The 27,569-nt window shown below is 43.0% G+C and overlaps 1 long non-coding RNA gene across 1 annotated transcript; it reads right to left on the minus strand.

The window, feature by feature from the left end:
* Nucleotides 1–1,416: 1,416 nt before the first annotated feature.
* LOC146181157 (uncharacterized) lies at nt 1,417–25,599 on the minus strand. Its single transcript, XR_014700419.1, has 3 exons — nt 25,498–25,599; nt 22,847–22,917; nt 1,417–1,676 (listed from the first exon to the last, which is right to left on the minus strand). It is a non-coding gene; the product is annotated as an uncharacterized LOC146181157 (long non-coding RNA).
* Between the last annotated feature and the right edge of the window lie 1,970 nt (nt 25,600–27,569).

Genomic DNA, 27,569 nt, shown 5'->3' on the forward strand with positions numbered 1-27,569 from the left:
CCTAAAATCTAACACAAAATCCTATTCAAGACACCATGCATTTCAAACAAAAATACAGTGAAGTGTGTACGCAGCTATTCTAGGAAGCGAAATTCCAATAAACAGTTAAAAGTGCTCAATTTCAGGACGAATCGGATGAGTCCATTCAGACTGATTCACTCAGTCCTTTCATTCACGTCTAGCTGTTTTGTCGCTTGTTGACAACAGTGTGTGGCCGCTCTTGTAGTTTTTTATGCTTTTTGATAGCCAGAAGTTTAAGATGCCGTCAAACTTGAAGATTCTGCGCAGGTTAAAGGTCAATCCCACTTCTGATTCAACATTAGCCGAAGCTAACGCAAAAAAAAAACGAATGCAAATACGATAAAAGGACGGACTACAAAGTCAGTTATGAATATTGATTTTTAATAGAAACACTATGTACAAGCTGTGATCGAAATAAGTTAACATGGTTCCGCACAATTAATCGCTCTCGCACCCTCTCGAGCACACTGCTCATATCGCCCGTTTCACGCTGTTGTTTCTCCTCACAAAGACGTTCTCCTCTTTTGCGGAAAAGCTGACTTTCTCACTTACAACACGTAGGTAAGCCCAGAAAACATACAAACACACAGAGACGGGATGGGCATTTGCAAGTGTCTCCCTCCCAAGAAACGTGTGGGTAGGAGCTGTCTTCTGTCCAAGCCAAGGGAGCTCCCTCGGAATCGGAAGCAATTCTTCGGGCCCCTTGCGCTCACGCGCTCTCGCAAAAAGAAGGAAACCCCACCTTCTTAGCAGTAGAACAAGACAAATAGTCGTTTAGATAAACAAATTCACAAAACAAAATTGGCGCCTGCAAGATTTGCTTAAAACTGAAAATTGCTTACGAAACACGCATTTCGATTTATTGAACTAAAACATTACTCCGCTTGTTTAGCCCTTTTAGAGGGCCGAATACACACTTTTAGAGGGCCGAATACAAATTTTAAAGAAAACGTGCTTATATGTACGATGTAGCAGAAAATCGGTATTAGTACGGGCATGTGGTAATGAAAACACAATTTTAGTACTTAGTTTCCAAAACGAAAATAAATATTTTAAAGGTTGCTTGCTTCGCGAAAGAACTCCATTGAACTAGAACGCCAGCACCAAAGTCTTCAAACATTTATCACGCCTTTGAAACAGCTCCCAAAACACACCAAGATGGCATCATAACTTAAAAGATCTGCTGAATACTTTCAGCACAACGACATACCTTATTCACAGAATCCTCAAGCCGAGATGGGCCGCCGCTATGGATCCAGCCTCGGCGGTCTGGCTCTGGTCCGTCCAGTACGGCCCTAGAGACGGTGACAAGACTAGATCTCCACTTTCGCATGTAGGAGAGCAATGTCCAGCCAACGTAACCTTGTCGGACACTAAATAAAGTTATTACTCATTTATTCGGCTTTCAAATGGAAGGTATTTGCAGCTCTTTATCGTCTGTTCTTATAGGCGGGATGGCAGATGGTGAAAATAGATTTTAATACTTACTACGGAACCTTGAAAAGCAAAAGAATACTCTACGTAGGGATCAGGACCCAGGAAGAAGTAGATACGTTTCTTGTTTTGTGTTCTCTTTCGAGTCATTCATCGTTCTCCCTTGTGACGGTAACTTTTGTTGCACATAATGTTTTGCCTGATGTTCATCAATAAGACTCCTTATTAAAAAATAGGGTTTAGAAAAAGATGAGAAAATTGGCTGGGATAGCGCTTTGTATTAAATAGCTAACGAAATGTCGTACAGAAGAACTAAAAATTTCAGTTCAGAGTATGATTTCGTTGGGGGGGGGGGGGGAGGGGACGCTATAGAATTTTTATTAAGAAACGACTTGAATAATAGTAAAAACAAACTTAGCATTTGTCACTGTCAATATACAAAGCACAAAGAATTCGTTGGCTCCAGGGACCGAAAACATGCTGTCTCACGATCACAGTTTGCGGTAACTGAAAAACTTACGCAGCATTTTGGGAGAATTAAAATGCTTGAGTTATCAGAAACGAGTACACTAGGACATTTCTGCAAAAAAATGCAAACTGAATAGCAAACTTGAATAAATAGATGAGCGAAGGGTGACGTTTATATGTATGGCGAGATGCGGAGTACATCAGTAATTTAAGTTTTTCTGCAACCAAACTCTAAATAAATTCAGCCAATGTAATTGTCTAAAAAGCTCTGGGCTTGATATCTCAGCTAGCATCATGCTTTATATACTTAACGAATGTAGCCGCAGTTTCAAAGCATTCGACCTTGTCGGTACTGAATACTGTCTTTATGGTAATATAAAGAAAAAGAATGTTTTTGGAACTATTGTCTGCTTGAGGAAAGAATAGGAATAGCCAAAGGAGGGTGTGTGTTTTATTTCTTGCATACTTGCCGTTGAAAAAACTTATTCTGAAACTGTGTGCAAAACAGTATATTCTCAGTTCAGTCCCTAAACAATGCTATACTGCTAAAGGGCTTCTCTTAGACGCCTCCTACAAAAGTCTCACCATAATTAGAACAATGTATTATATCGTTAGAAAAAATAAGGTTTGCGTAATCAAAGTACGCGCTGACTAGAATCATTCTGATTTCTGCTGGCAAGATGGATCTCTTACGTGTGAAGCTAAATGTCCTTTGAGGATGCATGACACGTGCTGTAGCGACTAGTTTGACCCTAGGCGAGGTTACTGTATTTTAGACAATTCATGGGTAATGTTCCTGAGTTGCCAATATTCACCCTATTCTTGGAATTACATTAATAATTATTCTTTACAAGCACCGCTTTCTCTATGTGCTGACGTGAAGCCTCACCCCGGCATGACCCTGAGCCCTCCGAAAGCGTCAGTACATAGGTTTCTAAGTACAAAATTACGTCAAGGGAAGCTAATTAGCAGCTTCTCGTGCGTACATTTATTCTGGACCAAATGAGACAGCTGTGGTGACCTTCAGAGAAATGAGGCGTTACATATAGGAAGCGTTGAAAGGAAGTCCAAAATTATTATCCAGAAAATATCCATGCAGAGGCTGTTGTGCGAAAATCCAAATGCGGTTTGCCTGCATGAGTGATTTTTGCAGCATACATAAATTGGCAGCTTTCTAAAAAAGTACGTTTTGCAGATGCGACGGATATCCAATTATATCCGGCAACCTCACGGCCAGTGCATGTTGAGAGAGCGATATGCTGTCCGTCACGCTTTTTTCTGAAGTTGCGTAGAAAACAGCTTCACGTGGTGCCGACCTCTTCATGCAGACCATTTAGATTTTAAGTCCGATTAGGTAGATGTAGTGGCCACACATACACCACTCTTCCCTGAAATACCTTCGTGAACTCTGCGCTACCTGCACTGAAGTAAAGTGCAAAGAGGACGGGACACGAATACAAAAATATGACGGCCATCTATGTTTGTGTTGTGCCATGTCCTATAACGCGTGACCTCTTTCGGAGTTTTCAAAAACAACCATAACCTTCTATAAAATATAAACCCAAACTCAAGAAGATTGTTGCAGGCTCTTTTTGAGTTCATTGCGTTTTTTTTACAGTTAGGTGGGTTAAAATATGTGGACAGAAAAAAAAGAATTATTAAACACCTGTGTATATTCCGACATTGAGGTGTGCACAGACTGGCGTATGCTGCGACGAGCTCGCAAGCTGCGCGCCAGGTCCTTTGCACAGATCTCTAGACTCGGGCTTTCCCCTGCGAAAAGCATTGCAGGCCGCTAGCTGCAACGAGTAGATATATGAAAAGGCACACTTAATGCATTCTAGAGAAGAAATGGTTGTATTTCTACTAACATAGGTTTTTCTACTGTGCCTCATGCTTTTCTCGAAAGCCGTTTCTGTTTCACTTTAATAATCTATATTATCCCGCAGCTTCTTGGTGCGGTGAACTCGCCTCTTTGCTCGACCCCTGTGTGCATACTACGAATATTGTAAAAAAAAAAATGAGGGCATTTTGTGCTCTGTATGATGAAGTAGAAGTTTTAAGGAAACGAAATGTTTTGGACGTAACCCGCCCCGCAGAGAGAGAGAGAGAAAACTTTTAATGAGCATATAATCAGTAAATATTCGCAGGAGCTGGGTGGTCGGTGCCCCTAGTCCAGGGCTCCGCTGGCAGCAGCTGACTTGCGGACTAGCTGGATAATCCAGGCTTGCTGGTCCAGGTTGTCGCTGGTCAGGGCCGCCTCCCACTGCTCGTGTGTCGGGCATGGCACTATTAACGTTGGGTCAGGTTTGTCCTGGCATTCCCAAGATATGTGAAAGAGTGTGGGGCTTGCACCGCACCAAGGACAGTAACTCGTGTATTTTGTTGGGCTTATCTTATTTAAAATTTGAAGATTAGGGAATGTGTTTGTATTTTTCTCCAGTCTATAGCGTCGGAGGAAGGAAGGTGTTTGTGTGGTGGTGTGAAAATTCTTTTTTCTAACCGTAGGTGTTCCAGCCTGTCGCCGTAGGGTCCTAGGAGAGGGGCGAGGTAGGGATGGGGATCCGCCCGGTTTGTAAGAGCTCGGGCTAGATCATTCGCTACCTCATTTCCTTCTAGGCCTTCGTGTCCAGGTGTCCATGTAATTGTGTGCGTCTGGGAGATGGAACGTAATATTGCACACGCTCTTTTGTGAGGTTTTCCGGCCAGGTAGTCCCTGCAGGCTGGTTGGGAGTCCGTCACTACGTGGGCACTCGAAAACATTTTAGATATAAATAGTTGTATGGAAATAAGCTTTGATGCGAATAAATTTATGCGATTAAAATATGCTAAAAGACGCAATCTTACGCGTCTAGACCGCTGCACAGCAATAGCAACCATTCGTGTTCCCCGCAGAACGTTGCTATTCCACTGCTATCGCATTACCCGCAAGCGAAAGAGGAGCGTATACACCAAGGGGAGAGCCATTAAAATGACCACTTTCATAAAGTTTCACAAATCCAACAGGTAAGTGAACACAGAACACGTCTTGCTTTGGCGTGTGTATTACTTACGCACACGCAGTTTTACAGCAGCAACTCGACGAACATAACGAATGGTTGCTATTGCTGTGCAGCGGTCTAGACGCGTAAGATTGCGTCTTTTAGCATATTTTAATCGCATAAATTTATTCGCATCAAAGCTTATTTCCATACAACTATTTATATCTAAAATGTTTTCGAGTGCCCACGTATTGAAAATATAGAAAACATCGCGTCCGAATAGCCCTACGCCAACTTTTTCACACGCCGCTCTTTGTTAGTTGCTTGTCATCATCATCATCATCATCATCATCATAATCAACCTGATTATTTCTAGCTGACTATTCCGCCCACTAGCTTGCTTTCTTTCTATAGCCAAGCACACTGAATAAACTGCATTTAGGGGAATTGCTACTTAAGAAACGTGCACTACTCAACTCGTCTAAACGGCGTAACATATGTGCACATGGCAAAGTGTGCACTCGGGTCGAAGTGCGTTCGCAAAACAGGCTTTGAGGGCCGAGTGTGCCACCTCGTCGGCAGCAATAAGTCGCACAATGTATTATGTAATACGATATGCGTACAAGAATATTTGCGTACCTTGCATATATTTTTATTTTAGTAATTATTTTTTAACAGATAAGGGCGAAATAATACAACAAAACCACGTCTATAACTGCGTAGGCAACTTTCACATTTAGAGCAGTTCGCCACTGCGGCGACACCATTCTCACGTAGGTGGCGGATTTTGTTGTTCATGCTGTTTGTCGATGTGCAATCTGAGAGTCATGGTACAGTATGAAATTTTGTCATTTTTTGTGTTTTCGTATAATAAAAGCAGTATTGGGAACGTTACAATTGGAGGTTTCAATTTTTTTTCGAACAGTTGCCATTTTGATAGTTTTTTACTGTTGGCACATAGCTTTAACAGTTTCTTCAGTTGCCAGTTTCGTATCTGCGATTGCGAATGCGAGTGCACTCCTCTTTCCCGCTTAGCACTGTGTGGCGTAAAATGTCTTCCGAGATGCGAAGTGCAATTAGCGTAAGTGCATTTGCGCCCTTTATAGGGGTATTAAATACGGTGGTGCAAAAAGACAATAAGTACTTAGAAAATGTGAAACAATTACCGCCAATTAGGCAAAGCTCAGCCATGGCGGGTTATTTGTCTTGGCCTGCACGGCAATTATTGTACCTTCATTTTCTTTCAAAATTGGAACATCATATAGGACAATTCTAAGAATGTTTGCACATTTATGAGTTAAAATGTCCCCTATTTGCTTCGAATTCTGGAAACAAACTGAAATATTACTTCCAGTCTAAAATAGTAATTTGAAATATTCCTACATCACATACCTCAGCACTGAGACCCGGACTAACGTCACTATAGGAAAGCAGTTCTAAGATATCGCCATAAAGTACATTTTGATGCATGCAAATTAATCAAGTGGGCAATAAATTTTAGTGTCAGGTTCAGGCTTCAGAATTCGATTAACAGAGGCCATTCGCTCTTGGAAGCAGAATAAATGTTTTCTTGGTGTAGCATATGATTTGCAGAGCTGGCAGTGGTTTTGCTATTTAATGTGGGCGAATATCATCCGGTAACAAGATTTTCACTGGCCTATTAAGTTAAAGAATAATTTTTCTTGATAGAATTGCTATACGGTAGATAACACAATGAAATTTATGTTGCTGAATTGGATTGAGCTGGTAACTGATGTCGTCTTTTGTGTGTAAGTATAAAGTGCTATATGCATTGGCTTTTGTCGACGCTGCTCTCTTTTGTTTTTTGAGACTTTCATAGAAGTATAATATCTTGCAGACACTGTTATTTTCAATCTGAGGCCCCATTTATACGCGAGAATGTGTAGCAAATTACGTGGATAAGGTAGGGGACAATATGCACACAAAAATAAAAATAACTGCTTCAAAGAATTTATGTGCTTGATGAGCATATAGAAATATATCAGATTTTATTTTCAAGTAAAACAAGTATGCATCTTGCTTCTGTTTGCAAGCGCAGCCTACCGGACGGTGTTAGAGTCCAGTAGACTGAGACTGAAATTCGCTAATTAATATAGCCCTCCTGACGTACCTGCGGACTTAGGATTACCGCGCATCGCTTTGGATCTAAAGGTCCCGGTGATGCCTACTGCCATCATGAAATAGCTGCTCAAGCTGACACCTTCTAATAACTAGCCAATGTCAAGCTGGGCCTCGGTTTCACGCAACTCGCCAGCCAGTCAGCGTCCCATTACATTTTCTAGCAGCTACTATGTCACAGAGATGTGTAGGGATGTTTAGCTCGAAACACCAGCCCTGACGTTGGATATACTGAATAACTATGTAAGCTACGTTAATAAAAATGCCTTCAATGTATCACTGAGTGTCACATCAGTTTGGTCATTTTAACGAGAGTGCTTCAAATGCCATTTATGCAAAACCTCCGAGGTAAGCATTATTACTGACAATATCTCTCAAAGTGCTTCCGCCTTTAGATCTCACCCGGAATTTTTGGTCCAACATCGTATTTTGAAACTACTTTCAAGGGAGATTAACAGGAGAGATTATTCCGCTAAACTAGGCTGCCTATAAATTAATTTTCACGAATCGGAATTCATCTGCACGGAAACAGACACTTCCTTGCTTCCTTGCTCACTTATCATCATAGGAGAGGGCTGATACCTATTACATATTCCACCAATTAACCGGCCCTGTGCTATCTGCGTCCACCGTACCCCTAAAACGTCTTAAAATCTTCTGCGAACCTAAATTTCTGCCGCATACAGCTTTACATTCCGTCTATTGGAATCCAGTTTGTAAGCATTACCGACCATCGGTTATCCTCTGTTCACTCAACATGTCCTTTCCAATCAATTGTTGCTTAATTTTTATTATAATATCATTACTTTGAGGTATTGCTATGACCCACTCTGCATGGTTCCTATCACAACACGTTACATATGCCATGCTCCGACAAATAACTTTGCTTGTTCTCGAAGTATGTATAACCCTTTCGTTAGCCACCCCGTTTACGCCTCATATGTGAGTACTGGCAAGATAAAACTGTTATATATTTTCCCTCTGAGCAATGCCGATAAGCTGCCACCAAAAATACGCGAGCAGTTAAGAAATTCGCTCCACCCCAGAAATATTCTCCAAGATTTTTCCATTCCATTGTTTGAATAAGAGGTCAGTGCTTTTCCTAAGTAGATATATTCGCTTAACACTTCCAGTGCTCGGCAACATATGTATTCTGGTGCTTCTTGCCCAGTCTGTTGAAGCCTAACTTAGTGTACCATATATAAATATTTAGACCCAACTTTCTGCTTTTCCTATCTGGGACACCATTCACAACTTGCAATTTGCCCCTGAGTTACTTAGTAAAATATGCCATTAGCGAATTTCAGATTAACTCTTATTCCTATTTTCTCCCACTCTGTCTCTCAATATTTCCTGTAAGTAAGCTGTCATTAGTGCTGGCGAGATCGTGTCTCCTTGTCTAACGGCACGCTCTCCTTGTTGCGCAGCAAATGAACGTTTTCCTGTATTTTCGATTACGGTTTATCTACTCTATGATTTCCTAATGACTGCATACTGCTGAGGTTTCGACATGTTCAAATACTACCTCGTAATCAACGAATGCTATGATTAGAGCGGATCACATTCATGATCACCATAATCAGCCGGACTATACCCACTGCAGGACGAAGGCCTCTCCCAATTTCCCCCCAATAAACCGGTCCTGTACTAGCTGTATCCACTTGACCCCTGCGAACGTCTTAACCTCTCCACACACCTAACTTTCTGCCGTCCCCTGCTACGATTTCCTCCCCTTGGAATCTGCTTTGTTACCCTAAACGACAATTGTTTATGCTCTCTTTGCGCGTACATGTCCTGCCCATGCCCATTTCTTCTTCTTAATTTCCACTAGAATGCCAGTAACTTATTTCCCTGACCCACTCTGCACGCTTGCTATGTCTTGACGTTACACCTTCCATTTTTCCTTCCATGGGCCTCTGCGTAGTCCTCAACTTAAGTAGAACCCTATTCTTGAACCTTCATTTTTTAGCCCCATATGACAGTGCCAGTAGGATACCGGTAAGCTGCTACTCACAATGTTCGAATACCTTCCAAATGTGCTCCATCCTAATCTTAATCTCCTAGTCATCTTTCTTTCGTGGTCTAAATGTGCGGTCTCATTACGTCTCCAAAGTAGACAAATTTACCTTCCACTCCTAATGCTTCGCTACATATTTTAAAGTGGTGTTTCTTTCCCAGGCTGTCCAGCATACCATTAGCATTCCATTAGTTCTGCGTATTATTCTTTAGGCCTACTTTTCTGCTTCTGCTATCTAGATCATTTATCATAGGTTGCAGTTCGTCCCCTGAGGTATTTAACAAGGCAGTTCCATGCTTGAATCACGGATTACTGAGATATTCTCCATCGACCCTCGTGCCCAGCTGCTCCCATTCCATGTTTTTGAATACAATCTCTAGGTAAGCAGTATATAGCATTGGGAAATGGTGACTCCTTGTCGAGCAGCTTTCATAACAATAATTTTGTCACTTTCTTTATGCAGATCTATGGTGGCTGTGCAGCCATTATAGATATATTCCAGCACTTTCATATAGGGCTCACCTACCGCCTGATTTTGCAATGTCAGCGTGACCACTGAGGTTTAGAAAGAGTGAAATGCTCTCTCGTAGTCAATAAATGCTATCTACAGGGGCTGGTTATAATCCGAGCACTTCTCTATCAACTGAATTATATTGGGATTTGATTAATGGTAGAGTATCCTTTCAAAACTCCTGCTTGACCCTTCAGTTATTAAAGTGTAATGTGGTCTTCATCCTATTAGCGATTGCCTTGGCAAATGTCTCGTACGTAACGAATAGTGGGCTGACTGGTCTGTACTTTTCTGTCCTTAGTGTCTCCTTTGTTATAATTAGGGATAATATAAGCGTTCTTAATTGATTCTAATACTTTTGATGACAGCAGGCATTGCATATACAAGGTTTAACGCGATCGAGGAAGAATAAAACGGTGCAGGGTGATGTTGGTGTGGCGACGCGACGAAAGAAGGTGGCTGGCATACCTTACCTCCACGCCGTTTCTCACCGACTTAAGAAACTGGCGGCAAGGTACGACGTTGACGTTGTATTTATAGCGAGAAACAAGATAGGAGGCTTGTGCGCTAGAATTAGAAAGGTGCTCGACAGTGTACCTCGTGATAGTTTTCGTTGTGCAGTGTCACATAAGAAAAAGTTCACCACCTGCAGAAAGAATGTGGTCAACCGCATTCCGTTGAATTGTGGCCGGTGCTACTACGGGCAGACAGGCAGATGTCTAAATGTGCGCCTGACGGAACACTCCAATTCTCTGGGAGGGAAGGCGAGTTCCAATCTTGCGCTACATGTGCAATCCCGAGAGTGTAAGTCGAAGCATGACCCGTCCCTTTGTGCGCCTGACTTCAATAATACGGCTGTAGTTTACAGCCATGGTAATCAACTCTGCAGGTAGTTGGTTGAAGCATTTTACATTGCTAAAGCCGAGGACAAGTGTGTGGCTAAGGCGTCGCTTAGCCTTCATTGTAAGGAATTTGATCTTTTAGAAAAGTCGTTAGTTAGGCCTTGACTTTGAATTGGCTTTGAATTTTCGTCATCGTCTTCTTCCCAATGTCTTGCATTCCACCGGTTGGGTTGTGCGCGAGCGTTTCGGAAGGAGTCTTCGTTGTTTTCTTCCGATCATAAACATTCAGTTGATAGTCTAGCCTTGTCCTGTCCTCCTCTTTGCGGTGTCTCGTCTTTTGGCTGGTTTAGTATTAACCCATACCAACGTGCCCAGTCATCAACCTTGTTGAATATACAAGGTGGCCAGTTTTTCTAGCATGATATCCCCTCCGTTCTTCAACAGATTGGTAGCTACCTGATCCTCCCCAGTTGCTTTCTCCATCTTCATAGCTTCTAAGGCTTCCTTAATATCTTCCTTTGTACTGGCGGAACGTCTGAACGCTCTTCACTACAGCCAATTTCATTCTAGTCCTGATTATTACGGGTACTGTCGTGATCAGTAGAGAACTCCTCGGCTGCTTCGACTATCTTGTCCATATTCGTGGTGACATTGCTCACCTTGTCCCCTAGTGCATACATCTACTTTTGCCTATGCCTAATTTCTTCCTTACCACTTTCAGGCTACGACCGTTTTTAGGAGCATGCTAAATTTTCCCCATCACATACTTCCTTATGTCGGCCACACGGCGCCTATTGATTAGCTTTGATATCTCTTCCAGTTCTCTCCGGTCTGTTGCATTGAAAGCATTCACATTTCGGTGTTTCTTAATCAAATCTTTCGCCTCCTTAGGCAGTTTACCGGTATCCTCTTTAACAATTCTACGGCCTATTTCTACCGTGCACTCGGTTAAGATAATTCCGAAAGTATTGTCAATTGCTTCTTGGCTAAGGTCGGCTTCGTGGGTTAGCACCAAGCATCTATTCTGCAGCGGGAGCAATGTGTTTTTATTTTCCCTATTACCGATTCTACATCCTCATTTGAAGCTTTCTAAGGTCTGGTCATCATGACTTCATGAGTGTACGTAAGCTTGTGTGACGTTCAGCATATACCGTTTATTTACCTCAATTACGATGCCTGCCACCCTCTCATTATAGTATGTAGAATTCATCTATAGTACCAGTTATATCCCAATTGATAACGATACCTACTATTTGTTCTTGTTTCTCCGGAAAACATCGATAACACAGTACATTCCCGTCCTCCATTACTGTATATGCCTCATTTAGCCTCTTCACATCACTCAGCACTGTGATATTTCATAACATACCCTCTAGTTCCTTTAACAGCAATGCTTAACTAGCCTCTAACTCGGGTTCCAGCATTAAACATTGCCAGGGTGAGTTTTATAATAGCGTCCTGTAATCGGAACCAGAAATTCTTAGCACTCCCGCTGCGTCGCAGGTTTGACCGCCGCCGCAGTCAGTTGTTCCGCAGCCGCTGGTGACTGAGGGCCGGCTGTTTGTGAGACTTATTGGAGGTAGCGGCAAATTACTGCATCAGAGTGGCCAACTCCAAAAGTGATGAGGGAGCGCGTTGCCAGGAGGTGTTCGCCGGCATCAGGTGGCACCCCAAACCTGTTTTATGAAATTCCAACGACACACGTTTTTTTTTCTTCAATCCAGTGGAGAATTTCTCGGCACCGAGATTGGAACTGCTTTCCTCTTGCATGCGAGGCGGATTCTGTACCCCTACGTCACCGCTAACCGCGGATCATGTTCCGATAATTTTCATATCACCTGGAATATAATATGGATATGTTGGATGGTGGCATACCATTTCTGAAAACCTGCTTGTTAATTTGGTTATTTGGAGCACGACGTTGCTTTCACTGAATTTTCGATTGCGTTAGTAACTACCTTTACGTGATGAAAACTAAACTGATTTCTGTGTAATTTTGCCAAGCCCTTAGCGTCCCATGTCTGACGAATTGAGTTAACTTTAGCGTTCTTTCAAGACCTTGGTACCGTCGCTATCTTCAGACATCTAGTAAAATAGAGTGACCAGTTTTTCTTAGCACATCCCCATCATCCTTCAACAAATTTGTAGTTACCTAATCCTGCTGAGCCGTGTTTCTGCTTTTCATAGGTAATAAACTTATGTCAACCTCGTCATTAGTTAATAGTGGAATGTCTAACTCCTTTTCGCTTCTCCCAGTCCAAGTATGATCATCACTATTTCAGTTACGGCTTAGGTCAGAATAGGATTTCTCGGCTACTTTTAGCATCTTATCCATAAAAGTAATCGAATTTGTTTTCTTGGTCTTCCAAAGGATACAGCAATTTTTTCTATGCCTAGTTTTTTCCTCATTTAAAGTCTACTGCAGTTCGTTAGATGCTTGCTCGACATGTTCAATGTTATACTTCCTCGTGTGGGACAATTTGCACATGTGGATAATCTTTGACCGCTCTCCAGTTCTATCTTGTCTGTTCGGTAGAGGTTTTCATAATTTTGTGTTTCTAATGCTAAAATTATGTTCTCATTCATAATATACCAGTATCCTCCCCAACTATCAAACAGCCATAGAAATGGTGTCACTGAAGGTATCATTCATTGATTCTACACTAAAGTATCTTCCTCACCAGCTCACTACAATCACATAAGGCCCTGCAACACTTGCCTCTTCCGGCCGCGCAAAATTCAGCGCGTTGTGCATTTTAGAAAGCACAGTTTCACGTGACTTTACAACAACATGAACTACAACATGACGCTAGTTGACTTTGTTATTACCGAGGTTCGTGCTACGGAGAAGGGCTACGCATGGAGAGGTGCAATTTCTTAGTTGAGCTTGGGTCCTGAGCGCAAAATACTTTACACTTGTGTACAGTAGGGCGCAATATTTTCGCAGTCTTACTTCTCCAGATGAGAGCGAAGCAAAAACAAGATATCCTTGAGTCTAGAGAGCAATATGGCGGCGAATATTGCCCAGGCCCTATGTGCGTTTCGGAAGCAGAGATCCTGTCATGAACAGCTTAGGCGGCATCATAAGAGTACATTCGCTTCATTAGCTGACTTCAGTATTGGTAACTGTAATGGTGTGCAGTTAGCTGCGAATGGCAAGTCATGACCCTCCTGACGAGAGGTGTTGTAGATTAATAACAGCAAAGTCTGCAGTGCAGTTGTTATGGATGGCCCGGACAGCAGTGTATCTGATAGCAAAATGGTTTTCGGAAGCAAATTGTTTTTTCCCAGGGCTGAAACTGGGAACTGCCCAATAAAATACAAACCAAATATAAAAAAAAAACGCGCCGCACTGGCGACAATTCATTCTTTTGTCTTGAGGGCAAACCGGTAGGCTTAAGGCGGTGACGTAGCTCGCATGCATCCATTTATATCGCTGAATGGAGCGATAGAAATCCAGCGAAAAGAAACCTCGGCGCAAACTTCTCTTGGCGACAGACACCAAAATGAGCACTAAAGAGAGCATTATGAAGCTGGAAGGGTAATATGTTTGACAGCGACTTGCAAGTTCCCAGTGCCTTCCGATCGTACTTTTTAGGTGTACAGCTGATTTCCTCCAAACGCGAACATAACGACTGTAGGATCAATGTGACCAGTAATACAATGATCAATAAACATGTAAGAAAACATCCAATAACGTTTCGTCGCTAGTTTGGGTAAAGGCAGATTAGAAGACACTTGCACCAGATTTGAAGACAAAGGAGGAGGGATAATCATAGGGGCGACAGAACAAGCATTCTTCTTGCTGGAGTGCTGGTGAGACACTTAAGGGAAAAAAGGCTAATTGATTTAATTGTAACGGCGTGTGACCGAAAAGACCACTAGGGTTCCCGAGGGGATTGGTTGGTAGCACAAATTTTATTTCCATCTAAAATGGGCGTCCTCTTCCCCCGCCCCCGGCACGCGTACTGGGAAAGACGGGGAGTCGTGCGCCCACGGATTATAGGCTGGCAGGTAGCCCCTGCCTTGTTGCGGCCTCTTCCGCCAGATGGACGGTGCTGGATCGCAGGGTCCGCGCTTCGCTGAAGGGTATCCCAGGCTTCTCTTCTTTTATATTTTCTCCTATCCCTAGAGATTGTGGGCACTCCCAAATTATGTGATAAAGGGTCCCTCTCGCCCCACTGTGTAAGCATAGATCATTATCTCTAAGGTCTGGTAGCGCGTGAAACGCCCAGACCGGTTTTATGGACGCATTAGTTTGCAGCCGCCTCCAAGCGACAGCTTCTCTATTACTAGGCCACCATCTGGTGGGGGTACCAGTCTACGCCCCAATTTATAATAGTTGATGATTTCCCCGTGATTTTGCAGATGCTCTTCGTATGCCCAGTGTTCGGGGGGCTCGCCGGCTACACGGAATTAGAGAGCTCGGGCTAGCTCGTGAGCCGCCTCGTTACCAGGGACGGCAGCGTGAGCGGGTGTCCAAAATAACTGAATTTTCCTATTCAGCGTTCTTTGGGTGAGGATTTTCGCTACCTCCTGTGATATCCTCCCCTTTCCGAAATTCTGGATGGCAGTTTTGCTGTCGCTAATTATGAACTTGGCTTCCGTTCCTAAGCAAGCTAGCGCTATCGTAACTTCCTCCTCAGTCTCTATGTTGCGGCCTCTGATGGTTGCCGCGGATACCGGCGTCCCTCGGCCATCGGCTAGCGAGGCTACAGCCGCACCTCTTCTGCCACTTGCCGCATCAAAATAGACTACTTCTTTCGCTCCCATGTTCTTGAACCGTCGTTTTAGAGCTTCGGCTCGTTTGGCCCTTCTTTCGACAATAACTTCTTGATGCATGTTTCTGGGAAGGGGGTGGGGGTGGACTACTAAGACGTTCCTGCTTTCCCTAGTAATTGTGACTTTTTTGTTTGAACTCCTCTGTCTGGGTTAAGGCCTACTGTTGCAAGGATCACCCTGCCCGTCTCGGTCGTGCTTAGTCTCTCTAATTCGGAGACTCGCACTGCCTCCGGCAATTCTGCCCACGTGTTATGCACCCCGAGTTCAAGCAGTCGTTCGCTCAAGGTACCCATGGGGAGTCCTAGCGCCTTCTTAGCGCATCTTCGGATTTGGCAGTTTATGGTTTCTTTTTCTCCAGCCTTGATGTCCAGGTAGGGCGTGGCGTAACTAATTCTGCTTATTACTTACGCCTGGATTAGTTTTAGTAGACTTCTCTCCTTGAGGCCTCTTCCTTTAGTGGCGACCCTACCCAAGAGCCCAAGGGTTTGCACCGCGTAACTTTCTAATTTCTTCAGGACCTCTCCGTTATGGCCGTGAGATTGGATGACCATCCCTAGAATCCTGATCAGGTCTAATTTTGGCACCGCTTTGTTCTCTACCTGAATTTGAAACTCCCCACTATTCTTGCAGCGGATGTACGTAGGGTTATATACGAACACGTCGATTTTTGTGGGGAGCACGAAAGTCCCCTTTCAGCCGCGTAATCGACAATGATGTCGGTCGCTGCCTGCAGGCGTTCCTCCGTACTTGCATCGCTCCCCTGGTCAATCCAGATGAGAAAGCCATCACAGGTCATAGTGATCTAAGGAAACAGCAAAAGGCAGCCCAAGAAGACGAGGAAAAAGTTTTGCAATGCCAGTAAATGCATCAGTTACTCTAGATCTGGGATGAAAAAATCCTGTACAGCTATAGATAGCAGGCTGCTCACAGACCCAGTTGTTATTGTCGAGTATTACTATAGTGCCATTTGCGTGATGTCTGGTTAGCGTGTCTGATTTTGTTACGTTTGGAAACTACAGCTCTTGCTTTCGTTTGTTTCAGAACGACATCCACACATTTTGCTTATGCAGGACGCCATGGGTCATCCAGCTCATCAAGTGAAAGTAAATATGAAAACTCGTTTTGCTTTCAGCAGCGTCTAAACTCATATGTAAATGGAGCCTGCCACAGCATTTAGCATATTAGGTTAATAATTTGCTGCCAATTCGTAAAAGATAAATTGAGCGTCATGAAGAAAAAATATTGAACTGCAATATGCCCTGTGTCTGCGGTTACTACCTGTCCTAAGTAGACATATTCGCCTACTACTTCCAGTATTTCGCTACCTAATGTAAACTGCTGTTCCTCCCCGAGGCTGTTGAACATCACCTTAGTCTTCCGCATATTGATTTTCAAGCCCACCTTTTTACTGTTCCTGTCTAGGTCATCAATCATTATTTGCAGTTCATCCCCCGAGTTGCTTAGCAAGGTAATGTCATCAGCGAATCGCAGATTGCTGAGGTATTCTCCATCTACCCTTATCCCTAACTGCTCCCATTCCAAGTCTCTGAATACTTCCTCTAAACAAGCTGTGAATAGTACTCGGGAGATTGTGTCTCCTTGCCTAACACCTTTCTTTATGGGAATTTTGTTACTTTCTTTATGCAGAACTATGGTTGCTGTGCAGCCACTATATATATCTTCCAGCACTTTCACGTATGGCTCGTCTACCCCCTGATTTCGCAATGCCTGCACCACCGCCGAAGTTTAAACTGAGTCAAATGCTTTTTCGTAATCAATGAATACTATGTATAAGGGCTTGTTATATGCTGAGCATTTTTCTTTCACTTGGTGGATGGTATGGATATGATCGATAGTAGAGTACCGTTTCCGAAAACCTGCTTGATCCTTTGCTTCATTGCAGTCTAAGGTTGTCCTGATTCTATTACCGATAACCTTAGTAAATACCTTATACGTAACAGACAGTAAGCTTATTGGTCTGTAATGTTTAACGTCCTTAGTGTCCCCTTTCTTATGAATGAGAATAATGTTTGGAACGAAAAATGGTAGGGGTAACATTAAGAGATAGGAAGCGTGCAGAGTGGGTCTGAGAAATAACTAAAGTTACTGACATTCTAGTGAAAATTAAGAAGAAGAAATGGGCATGGGCAAGACATGTAGTGCGAAAGGAAGATAACCTATGGTCGCTTAGGGTAACAAACTGGATTCCAAGGGAAGGAAAGCGTAGCAGGGGGAGGAAGAAAGTTAGGTGGGTGAATGAGGTTAAGAAGTTCGCAGGGGTCAAGTGGATGCAGCTAGCACAGAACAGGGCTAATTGGAGAAATATGGGAGAGGTCTTCGCCCTGCAGTGGGCCTAGTCAGGCTGATGATGATGCCCTGAGTGATGTGTACGAAATGGAACAAAGATGTTATTCGCTCCTCCCGTCATTTTCCGCATCATTACTCATTAGCAGTCATAAGGTGTGGATAGACACGACGCTAGTCGTCATTGACTACTTAATTTGAACAATTTAATATGTTCGAATCTCTAATCGACTTGGGAGATTATCAGAAATAAGAATTTGCATTGGATGGTTCTATTGTAAGCGCCTAATGAACTACAATGCATTATTTATAGCCTCAAAAGCGTACATGGGAAGGAAATGTAGAGTGTAAGGAGTCCGACTTGATTTTTCACATACCAAGGTTAAGACGTTTTTTTTTTATTGTGCTCAGCCAGCCTCCTCAAGATGACCAATCGCAATCACTGAAAATTAGTGTGCTACCATCTTCAGCTGAACTTCGTTCTGTACAAAGGGAATGGTTCACGGATTTCTCTAAATCACTCCAGTCATACGCAACACTCAGCCACAATAAAAAATTTCTGAATCATATCCTCCCACCTCGCCCTTTCCTTCCAAACTTAGGCTGTCTTATTTTATACCCACTGCGATTAGGTTCAAGGACCATCATTCACCTTAATCCTCGATAAGCGCCACTATCAATGCTAGGTTTCAGGAAGTTCTGAAATACGTGTCATTGTTACTTAATACCTCTCCTCAGTTCTGAAAAAGTATGCTAATCTTAACCTCTCACAAAGGCTTCTCGGCTTTTTTACATGCATTAGCCCAAAGAAAACGTAATCATCGCCGACTGCATTTCCTTCATAAATTAAAGCAGACAGGGTTTGATTCCCTCATATAATGAAGGGTAGAACGAGAGACGGAAGATGGCAAGATGGCACACGTTATGAAAGACCTCTGAAAAAGGGTAATGGGGGGACCGTCAGTTTCAAAGTCAAAGTTACGCTTCGGCAACTGGATTTGCCTTCGTAGGGGAAGCGCGACCACAAGCAGGGGTCTGAAAACACTTTTGCTTCCGATGAAGAAAAGCTGATGAGGGATGGAGGACAGTGCAGGTAAAAAACTTAGGTTAAGGAGTAAAAAAAAAATTTTTCTTCGCTATGTAATTCTGAGCCTGCAACTGGTGTTCTTGCGACCTTAAAAGGGAAATAAAAAGCGCAGCAGCACAGAAAACTACAATGCGGGGAGAATGAAGATTAGGGGACAGGCATTCTAAAGGGTCCTCATAAAGAAAGCATTTGCAGGTGAACTGTTCTCAAAAGCTTTCCGCCAAGAGGGCAGAAGGACAAAGACACAGAATAATAACAGGTCAGTGAACTATACCTGCCACGCCCCGCCATGCTCCTTCTATCATAAACAGTACCTCGGAGACACAAGACAATCAAAGAATATAGGCTAAAATTGCCATTGGTCAGAGACAGGAAAAACCTCCCGGAAGCACTTTCCCTGCATTTTAATCAAAAAGAGCGTAAGTTCGAAGAATTTAAATTCTATATTTTCCTGTCAGGTTTTAATTCTTCGAAGAGCTGAAAATATAGAGAGGCTTATGTGAACGATAAATGTACAAAATTGGAACCAGAAGGAATATATGTCTCCAAAGGAGTGATAAAATCCTTTCAATGTATTCCCTCTGCGCCACACCTACTAGGGAAACAATCCCATATAGCGTTAATTGTACAGTTTATTCACGGCACATGTAGTACATTCTATTGGCGGTGCGCAATAGCATAAGCTGCACATGTTCTTCAAAACTTGATTCCTGCTCGATTGCCCTTGAGCCCTTTCTTTCAGGACTTGGCATGTGTGGTTCACTTGACCTGTTACCACTCTTGCTTTGTCCTCCCCTCTGTACCGAAGAGCCGCACAGAATTATCGTACCAAATTACCGAGAAAACGTTTTCCAGTGAGGGTGATTAGAGCCGCCGTAATAGCAGCATGCCAATCAGAGCGCGAATAAAATATTCAGTAGGCCTTTTGACTAAACATAGTACGCAGTGCAAGCCCGAAGAATAGCGTTGCAATCTGAGCAGAGCTTGGATAACATCACACAAAATGCGGAAGCGGTGTCTGAGGTCACGAGTGACGCCGTGTCTATCGGACGAACAGCTTCAGAAAAAAGGATGCCACATCGTGTGCTGTCACAGCATAGATCGCAGCGGTCATAACATACCGCGTCAAGTAATGAATATTAGCAGTAACCCATTTTTTTTTTAAATGCACCGAGCGGAAGAGTCTCGAATATATCATTGACAGCATGGTCAACCCGGCGATGTGGACAAGGGACCGATTGCCTGGGGGGAGTAGGTGTCTTTCAGCATTGGCAGACGACAGGCGAGCGTGTGTGTTTCAAAACAAAATTGTTTCGGTAGTTTCGGAGGCGCAAGTGAAGGTAAGTCTTCCAAACGCCCGCGTGACCATATTGCAAGTCTGCGTGATAACCTGAACAGCTGTAGAACTATTGTCGGGGAATAACGAGGAGCCATTTGCGTCCATCAGTATGGTATTTCTGGCGTTAGAGAAGGTTGTTTCTTATTGTAAAATTAGGTGGTTGAAGCCGCAGAGGCCGCGGTAATGTAACCGTCAATCAGTCAGAGATAAAGTCAAGAAGAGCGCAAATATAGCGAGCTTTAGGCTGTAAGAATGCATGTCACTGCTAGCGGGAGATAGTGCAGGAATCTTTGTTTTACAGAGGCAGGCACGTTTGTCTGCTAGCGGAGAGGGAGACAAAGCGTCACCGTCTTCACGCTTACGGATACACGACGTGAGTATGATATTCCAGGAGACGTAGGGGCCATGCGGCCTGCTGACCATAATTATTTTTAATGAAGAAATCCAACAAAGGCAATTATGGTCCGTAACTATGTCGAAAGAACGGCCGTACACGTAATGCCGAAACTTGCCTACGGCTCACACTATGGCGAGGCAATCTTTCTTGATTAGAGTAGTTGTGCTCAGCTTCGGAAAGTGTGATGCTGGCATACCCACTACAGGTTCATTGACGTCAGATTTCCGCTGGGCAAACACAGCAGCGAGACCAACACTCCTGGCGTGTGTGTTTTCATCAGTCGGAGCCAATGGGCTCACAGGGCAAAAAATGAAAGGAGCCGTGAGGAAAAGACGGGTGGGTTTCTTACACGTAGTCGCATGCAAGTGACTAAGTGGATAACGCGATATCACTAACAAGCTTCTAGCCAAAGAACCACCAATTGATGCGAAGTTGCGAATGAAGCGCCTGGAATAAGAGCACAATTCGAGGAGACTTCCTTATTTCTTAGTGGAGGTTAGCTGGGGAAACTGTAATTGTACGAAGTTTGGCGGAATCAGGACTTACATGGTCGTTCGAAGCAACGCGACATCAAATTGTGAGTTCTTGGGCATCAAATTTGCATTCTTTAGTTCAACTTTATTCCGGAGTTTCTGAAGCATATATCGTTCCGCCCAACTTTACACGCATCTATGTCCCTTGGAGTGACATGGAAGGGCTGCAAAATCACGCGGAAGGATGGCGGTATTGTCAAAAAAGCACGGACACGCCTTCCACTTGAGGCCATTGAGAACTGTGTCCATCACTCGCTCAAAAGTTGCCGAAGCATTGCATTGGTCGAACGGCACAGCGGTAAACTCGTACTGAGGTTGGTTGTCCCAAATGCGGTTTTTTATTCTTCAGCTGGCGTTCGGACCTGTCAAAAACCAGAGTGCAAGTCGAGTGACGTAAGGAGCTTCTCCGCATGCAGGCAGTTTAGAGCATCTTAAATACAGAGCAGAGGTCAGTGGTCTTTTCTAGGGATCAAATTATTGCAGCGGTAATGAACGCAAAAAAGAACAAAAACATTCTTTTTCTTCCCTAGTAGTTGAGGTGAGGCTCATTGGCAATTAAGTTATGAGTAACTCCAATTTGAAGCATTTTACTCATCTTGTATTTTGAGTAGCTTCAATGTATTGACGCATTCACCATGGCGCGGGTTCAGCAGGACGGTAGTACTGATTTCGTTTTCCGTAATTGGAGACCGTCTGCGGCGATTCCGCACGACATGAACAGACAATCCGCAGAAGTAGAAAATGGAGCGAATGTCAGACGAGCGCCACGAATTGGCCAGTGAAGAATCCGGTCAAATAAAATGTGTGGATGCTCCGGCGGGGTGGCGCAGTGGTTCGGCGCACGACCACAATTTCCAAGGATGCGGGATCGAATACCGGCGTCGGCGGCCGCTTTTCAATGGAGGCGAACAGCAATGCGCACGTGTGCTCCTCGATGCCAGTGCACGCCAAGGAACCCCAGGTTGTCGAAATATCCGTAGTCCTCCACTACGCCACCTCTCATAGCCTCATTCGCTTTGGCACGTTAAACCCAACAAACCAAATCAAGCCAAAAGGTGCGGCTTCTTGATCGGATCCGGGAGCCACTCCAAGACACGATGTCCGTCGATGATGCTGAAGATGGCGGGGTCTCAACGGCTAAGAGAACCGACATGTCTGGCGGTCGCACCCACGAGTATAGCTTAGTATTTCACATCTTCAGGCATCACAGCAAATGGTAATGTGCAGCTGTGGAGTTTCAAGGTGAAAACATCGACAACACCAGGCATCTCCACCAAATGTAAGGTGGGGGTTGCTTCTTAGAGCTTGGGAACTCGAGAAGTAGTAAAAGCGTAACAGCAGGCTGAGTTCTGCAAGGCCAGCAGGCACGGCCCCTAGGCGATGACTACCAGTCTCGAATAAGGCCGCGTTCTTTACAAAAGTAAAATAAAGTAGCGCATGCAGCGATCAGAATAAATCTCTTTGAACGAGCCGATTTCTGAAGCGATTACCTAACGAGAAATAGATACAGGAGCAAAACCGTCATTATTTAATAGTCAGTCAAATAAACATCCTTAGTGAGCTCAAAAAGCAAACTTTATTTCCACAAGCATGATGTGTGGGGCATAATTTATTCCTATAAAAATTTTATTGCACAATCACGGCGTTTACAAATGCAGTTAATTTAAAAACTTCTAAATTTCTAGGCTCCCGCTACTTCAAACGACCTTATCAAATTTTGTATTGACCAAAGCTGAGAGGTGCTGTTTTTATACATGTTAATAAATATCTGACCTTTGTTTACAGTCAGACGAATTGTTAAAGTGTAGAAAATAAAACCATAAAATTAAATGTAATATCAGAAAAGTAATAAACAGAGTAACAAAATTCCTGTAAGGAAAAGTGAAAGACAGGGAGATGCAATCTCCACCACTACATTCACAGCTTTCTTAGTCAAAGCATTCATGAACTGAGAAGGAGAGCAGTGAGGGATAGGGAGTGAATAAACGTACCTCAGTAATCTTCGATGATGACATTGACTTTCTGCGTCTCAGGAGATAAATTCGAAAGAATAATTGATGACCTAGATAGAAAAAGCAGAAAAAGAAGGCTAAGGTAATGTTCAATCAAATCGGGAAGGAACAGCGGTTTAGAATATATAGCAAAATACTGCAAGCGGTAAGCGAATGGGTATTATTAGGAAAAGTGATAACCACAGATCCAGACCACGAAAGTGAAATAATCAGGAGAATGAGATTAGGATAGCGCACTTCTAGCAATTAGTCGCAGAATATGTCAAGCAGTTTACCGCTATCTCTCAAGCAGAAAGTTTGTAACAGTTGCATCTTACCTTTCACGTATGGGGCAGGATCGTGGAGGCTAACTAAAAGGCTGTATTTAAGCTCAGGACAAAGCAGAGATCTATGGAACGCAAAGTGGCAGGTGGAACGTTAAAATGTAGGAAGCCTGAAACGTACGTCAGAGAAATAACTCGACCTAATTAAATTCTAGTGGAGATTTAGGAAGCCTTGGGCGTGGACAGGACATATAGCGCGAAGAAAAGATAGGTGAAGGTCTTTAAGGAGAAAAACCTGAATTCCAATGGGAGGAAACCATAGCAGGGCGCGCCAGAAAAGTGGGCTAATTAGGCTAAAAGGTTTACAGGGGTTAGGTGGATGCAGCTAGCATATGGCCGGATTCGTTGATGCAATATGGGAGTAGCCTTTGCGCTTCAGGGGGTGTAGTTCGGCTGAGGATGATGATGAAATCTAATACAGTTGATACACACTATTCTTTTCGTCCAAACTGTAGCCTCTGGAACAAATTTAAACAGTAATCCTATTCACAGACGTTAATAGTAAAGTTTGCAGATTTTTGTCCGAGTCACAATCTATTAATGAATGAAACATTTAAGTAATATGAACGCTGCTTTTCCTAATACGGAGCTACGAGATTTCCAGATTGCGTAAGAAATCTAACAATATTTCGTCGCCAGATCATCCCATACTACTTACTGTCTACGTAAACACAAATGATATAGTCACAACTTTGAGTGCGGAACTTTTATACCTAGTTGATTGGTGTCAAAACATCGGCTTGAAATAAATACTAAAAACAAATTTATATCCATCATTAACGTCATCAACAAGCGATCACTGTTACTCCGCGTTGTTTGAACAACGATAACATACCCCTTTCTAAATTTGCTGCTTTTTGATATTCTACTAAGCAATCATTTCAAATTTATCCTTGAACTTAGTCTTTGCGGAAAAAATTGCTATCGGTACTAGAGTGACCCTTCTTGCACATCACTACTCTCAGCCACATGTAATTTTGTCCCTACATTTTGCGCTTATTGAGTAAGATAAGGTACTGCATAGTATCTTGGGGAAATGTGTGTCTTATTGAATGTCAAGCATAGCAAATAACGAAACTGCATTTTGAATACGTATATTTTCTCCGTCCATATTTACAGCTGCTATTGTAAATTTCAGCTGGTATTATAACGGAAATTATAATATCCATGTTTTCCGACTGCTGTGCCCAAATGGGCGAGTTCCATTATGGGCACTGCGGCCGCTTTTTGATGCAGGCGAAACGCAAAGAGCCATTGTGTGTGCTATGTCAGCCCTTCAATACGATGTCTCTCAAAGCCTTTATCATTTTGCGGCTCTAAACTCCATAAACCAAACCAAACGCAGGTGTAAAGGTGCTGCCGGAACGAGCGTAGCATATGTTAGTCATTACGTTTTCTAGAAAAGGACGAATTTGCTAAACACACAGCGCAACAAACGAAGGACAAGCGAGTAGACGGGGACAGCGCTGTTCCCGCCTATTCGCTTGTCTTTCCCCTGTTCCTGTCTGCTCGCTTGTCGTTCGCCTTTTGCGGTGTGTAATTCGGAAATGTTGCACCAATAAACTCAATTTTCTGTTTTATTGACGAACTTTTAATGATGTAAATAAGCTGTGAAATTAATATTCAAATTTTGGGTGACCTTTCCGTATACAGGCCATTCCGCAGAATGCAAAGCATTGACTGTGTGTCTTTTAGATGTGTGACTGTTTTAAGGGGACGCGTTTACACTCTAGTGAACGTATACATGTATTAGGTGAGATGGAGTGAAAACTATAAATAAATTTAAATGGTCTCTCATTGTTTGTAAATCGGTCAAAAATAAAAGTCATTATGTACCATCGATTCAACCTTATCGTGGGGTAGAATACTCGCACAAACTTCAATTATTACCATTTTTGATGTGCTTAAAAAACTGTTTACCTGCGATAGGGTGCGCACAGTGCGGGCTTTCTTTGCGGCGCTATTATAAGTCTTGTGCGAAAATATTTCGAAAGAAGTTTGCCCTCAAAATTTTTAGAGTAAGCTTGATAAAACGCTGATTATGATTGTCTTATATATGCATGCTTAATTGTAGTTTTGGCTAATTTAACACTGAATTTCCACATTCCACAGGTTCGTCACCTGGGCCCTCTTCTCGCATACGCACGGGAGCCAGAAAAAGACCACACAGTCTGACGTCCCCTGTTTCTTCCCCTGGCCATTCCTCTCCTCCTGCCTCTGCGTCTGGGGGTTATCATTTTCAATTCGCAGTCGTAGACTACACGCCCCATGGCTTACCAACTCAGGGCACTCCGTTTCAAGATTTACCTGGCTGGGTTTATGTTCCACCTGCTCAAGTTGATTTGCGTGGAAGTTCACCGACCAGGCCGCAAGATACTGTGGCTCATAGGACTGCATTTGAAACATCTCTGACAAGTCCTGTCAGGCGTCGTCGTACATATCCTGAAACTAGACGACGTCAAGCTCCTTCGGTTCAGTTTTCGCTCTCTGATAATTACGAACACCTAAAAACGCAGCGAAGCACTCACCCGCGTCGCCATTCATGGCCTAAAACTAATTATCACAGTCCTCCTTCACCTACGCGTTCACTTCCGGATCTTAGCAGGCGTCACTCCTCTTCCTCTTGGAATTCGGAATCAGTGGCTTCAGATTACGATGATGACGTATTTACCAATCCGCGGTCACCTTCTGCCGCCAATTAGAATATTTCGTATTTTACCGATCCAAATTAGACATTCTTTTTGCGAATACCGAAAGCACTAGGCAGTATGCGTTCCAAGCAGCATCCTCTGACGTCTCGTAATCTGGCAAAGCCGCACTCCCGTTAGCAGCATTACCGAACTTCAAAGCCAAACACCCTACTCCATGAGAGCAAGCAGCAGCATTAGTATATGGTTCCTGAGACATAAATATATTTCAAAGCATGAATAAATTTGGTTTATACTTTCATCCATAATGAATCCTTCTAAAAGCTGTGTTACGTTTTCAAGATGACTGAATGCTTTTATCTAGATATTTATTTGAACTATTCATAATAATTATGAATACTGTGGAGCTATTTGCAGTAAAAAAAAATGTTTAACATTCGTATAAGCCGAAAATCATATTCTGTGCTTTGTACATTGAAATATGCTTAATCGCCTTATTTCTGAGAACGAAAACCCTTTCTAACGGCTCACTTTCATATCATGTATCACGCGGTCGTACTGTAAGACCAGCTAAAAGTAGAAAAATTTGCAATTGTGCTCTTAAAATCTGTTCACCCAACGGCACCCACCCAAGTTAAAGCAGAGAGAAATGCATTCATGTGACATCATAAATAGTTTGTACCTCAGCGATTTGCCGAGCTGTAAAACGGTAGTTCAGTAAATGTATGCCTCTAACATGCGGCGGATAAATAAAAGTTCTAACCTTAAGTAAGGGGAAAGGTTGCTCCTTCATTTAAAGGGAAGGTTCATTTTTCAAGTTGCATTACTTCTGAGTGTAATCATGAAAAAAATTTGTTTCATGTTATCTAGAGCAATTATAAAATGCGTAAAATATATGTTAATGTGTTCGCACTTTTTATATGCAGAAGTAAATATGTCTGAATGTATACAATGCTCTGAGATTACTGGCCAAATAAGGCATTCGCCATAACATCGACTTCAATCTGTATATCAGACCAAATTGCCCACCTGCTTTTGGAAACAAACATTTAAAACCACCGAAATGACTCGGCACCTTGCATCTGCTAAACATGTTATCTGGCTACAACATTTAAAGGAAAGTGCTCCGAAAAAGGTTCACTGCATTTTATTAAATTCAGCGTCATTGCTAAGGTTTTGCCTTTTTCACGACACAGAGCTGTATGAAAAATAACGGGAAACAACTACCAGGGCCTCTGTTGTCATCTGCCAACGTGTTGCCTCTTTTTTTCGGTTTCTACTCCTCACAAAGTCCCTCCATGAGAACTGTAACTATGCGATCGTTAAGCGAATATGCCATAACTGCGGTTCCTTTTTGTATTCCAGCTCATTTATTGTTTCAGACTAAACCTTTGCACATTTTTTTTAATTAGGAAATGCTCGCTTAAGGTATACAACGAATCGAGGTTTTCATCGACCCTGATGTGCAGCAGCACTGCAGTTGTGCAGAAGCTGCCGCGGACTTCCTGCCACAGACAGTCTGCAAAGGAATAAACCTGGTTGTTTTTGGAATCGCGTGTTTAGATGGGAATAACAGTGTGAGAAAGAATCTTGTACTAACTCTTCGCATTCGGCTAAGATTTAGACCAGACGCTTAGTCAGTCCGTTCATCTGTGAATTTTGAGACCATTTCTCCAGTGCCAAGTTTAATGTAAGTTACGATTATTTGTGTCAGCTGAGCTGCATACCCTT

Source organism: Amblyomma maculatum, chromosome 8 (assembly GCF_055883805.1).
Source record: "Amblyomma maculatum isolate TAMU_Amacu chromosome 8, ASM5588380v1, whole genome shotgun sequence".
NCBI lineage: Eukaryota > Metazoa > Arthropoda > Arachnida > Ixodida > Ixodidae > Amblyomma > Amblyomma maculatum.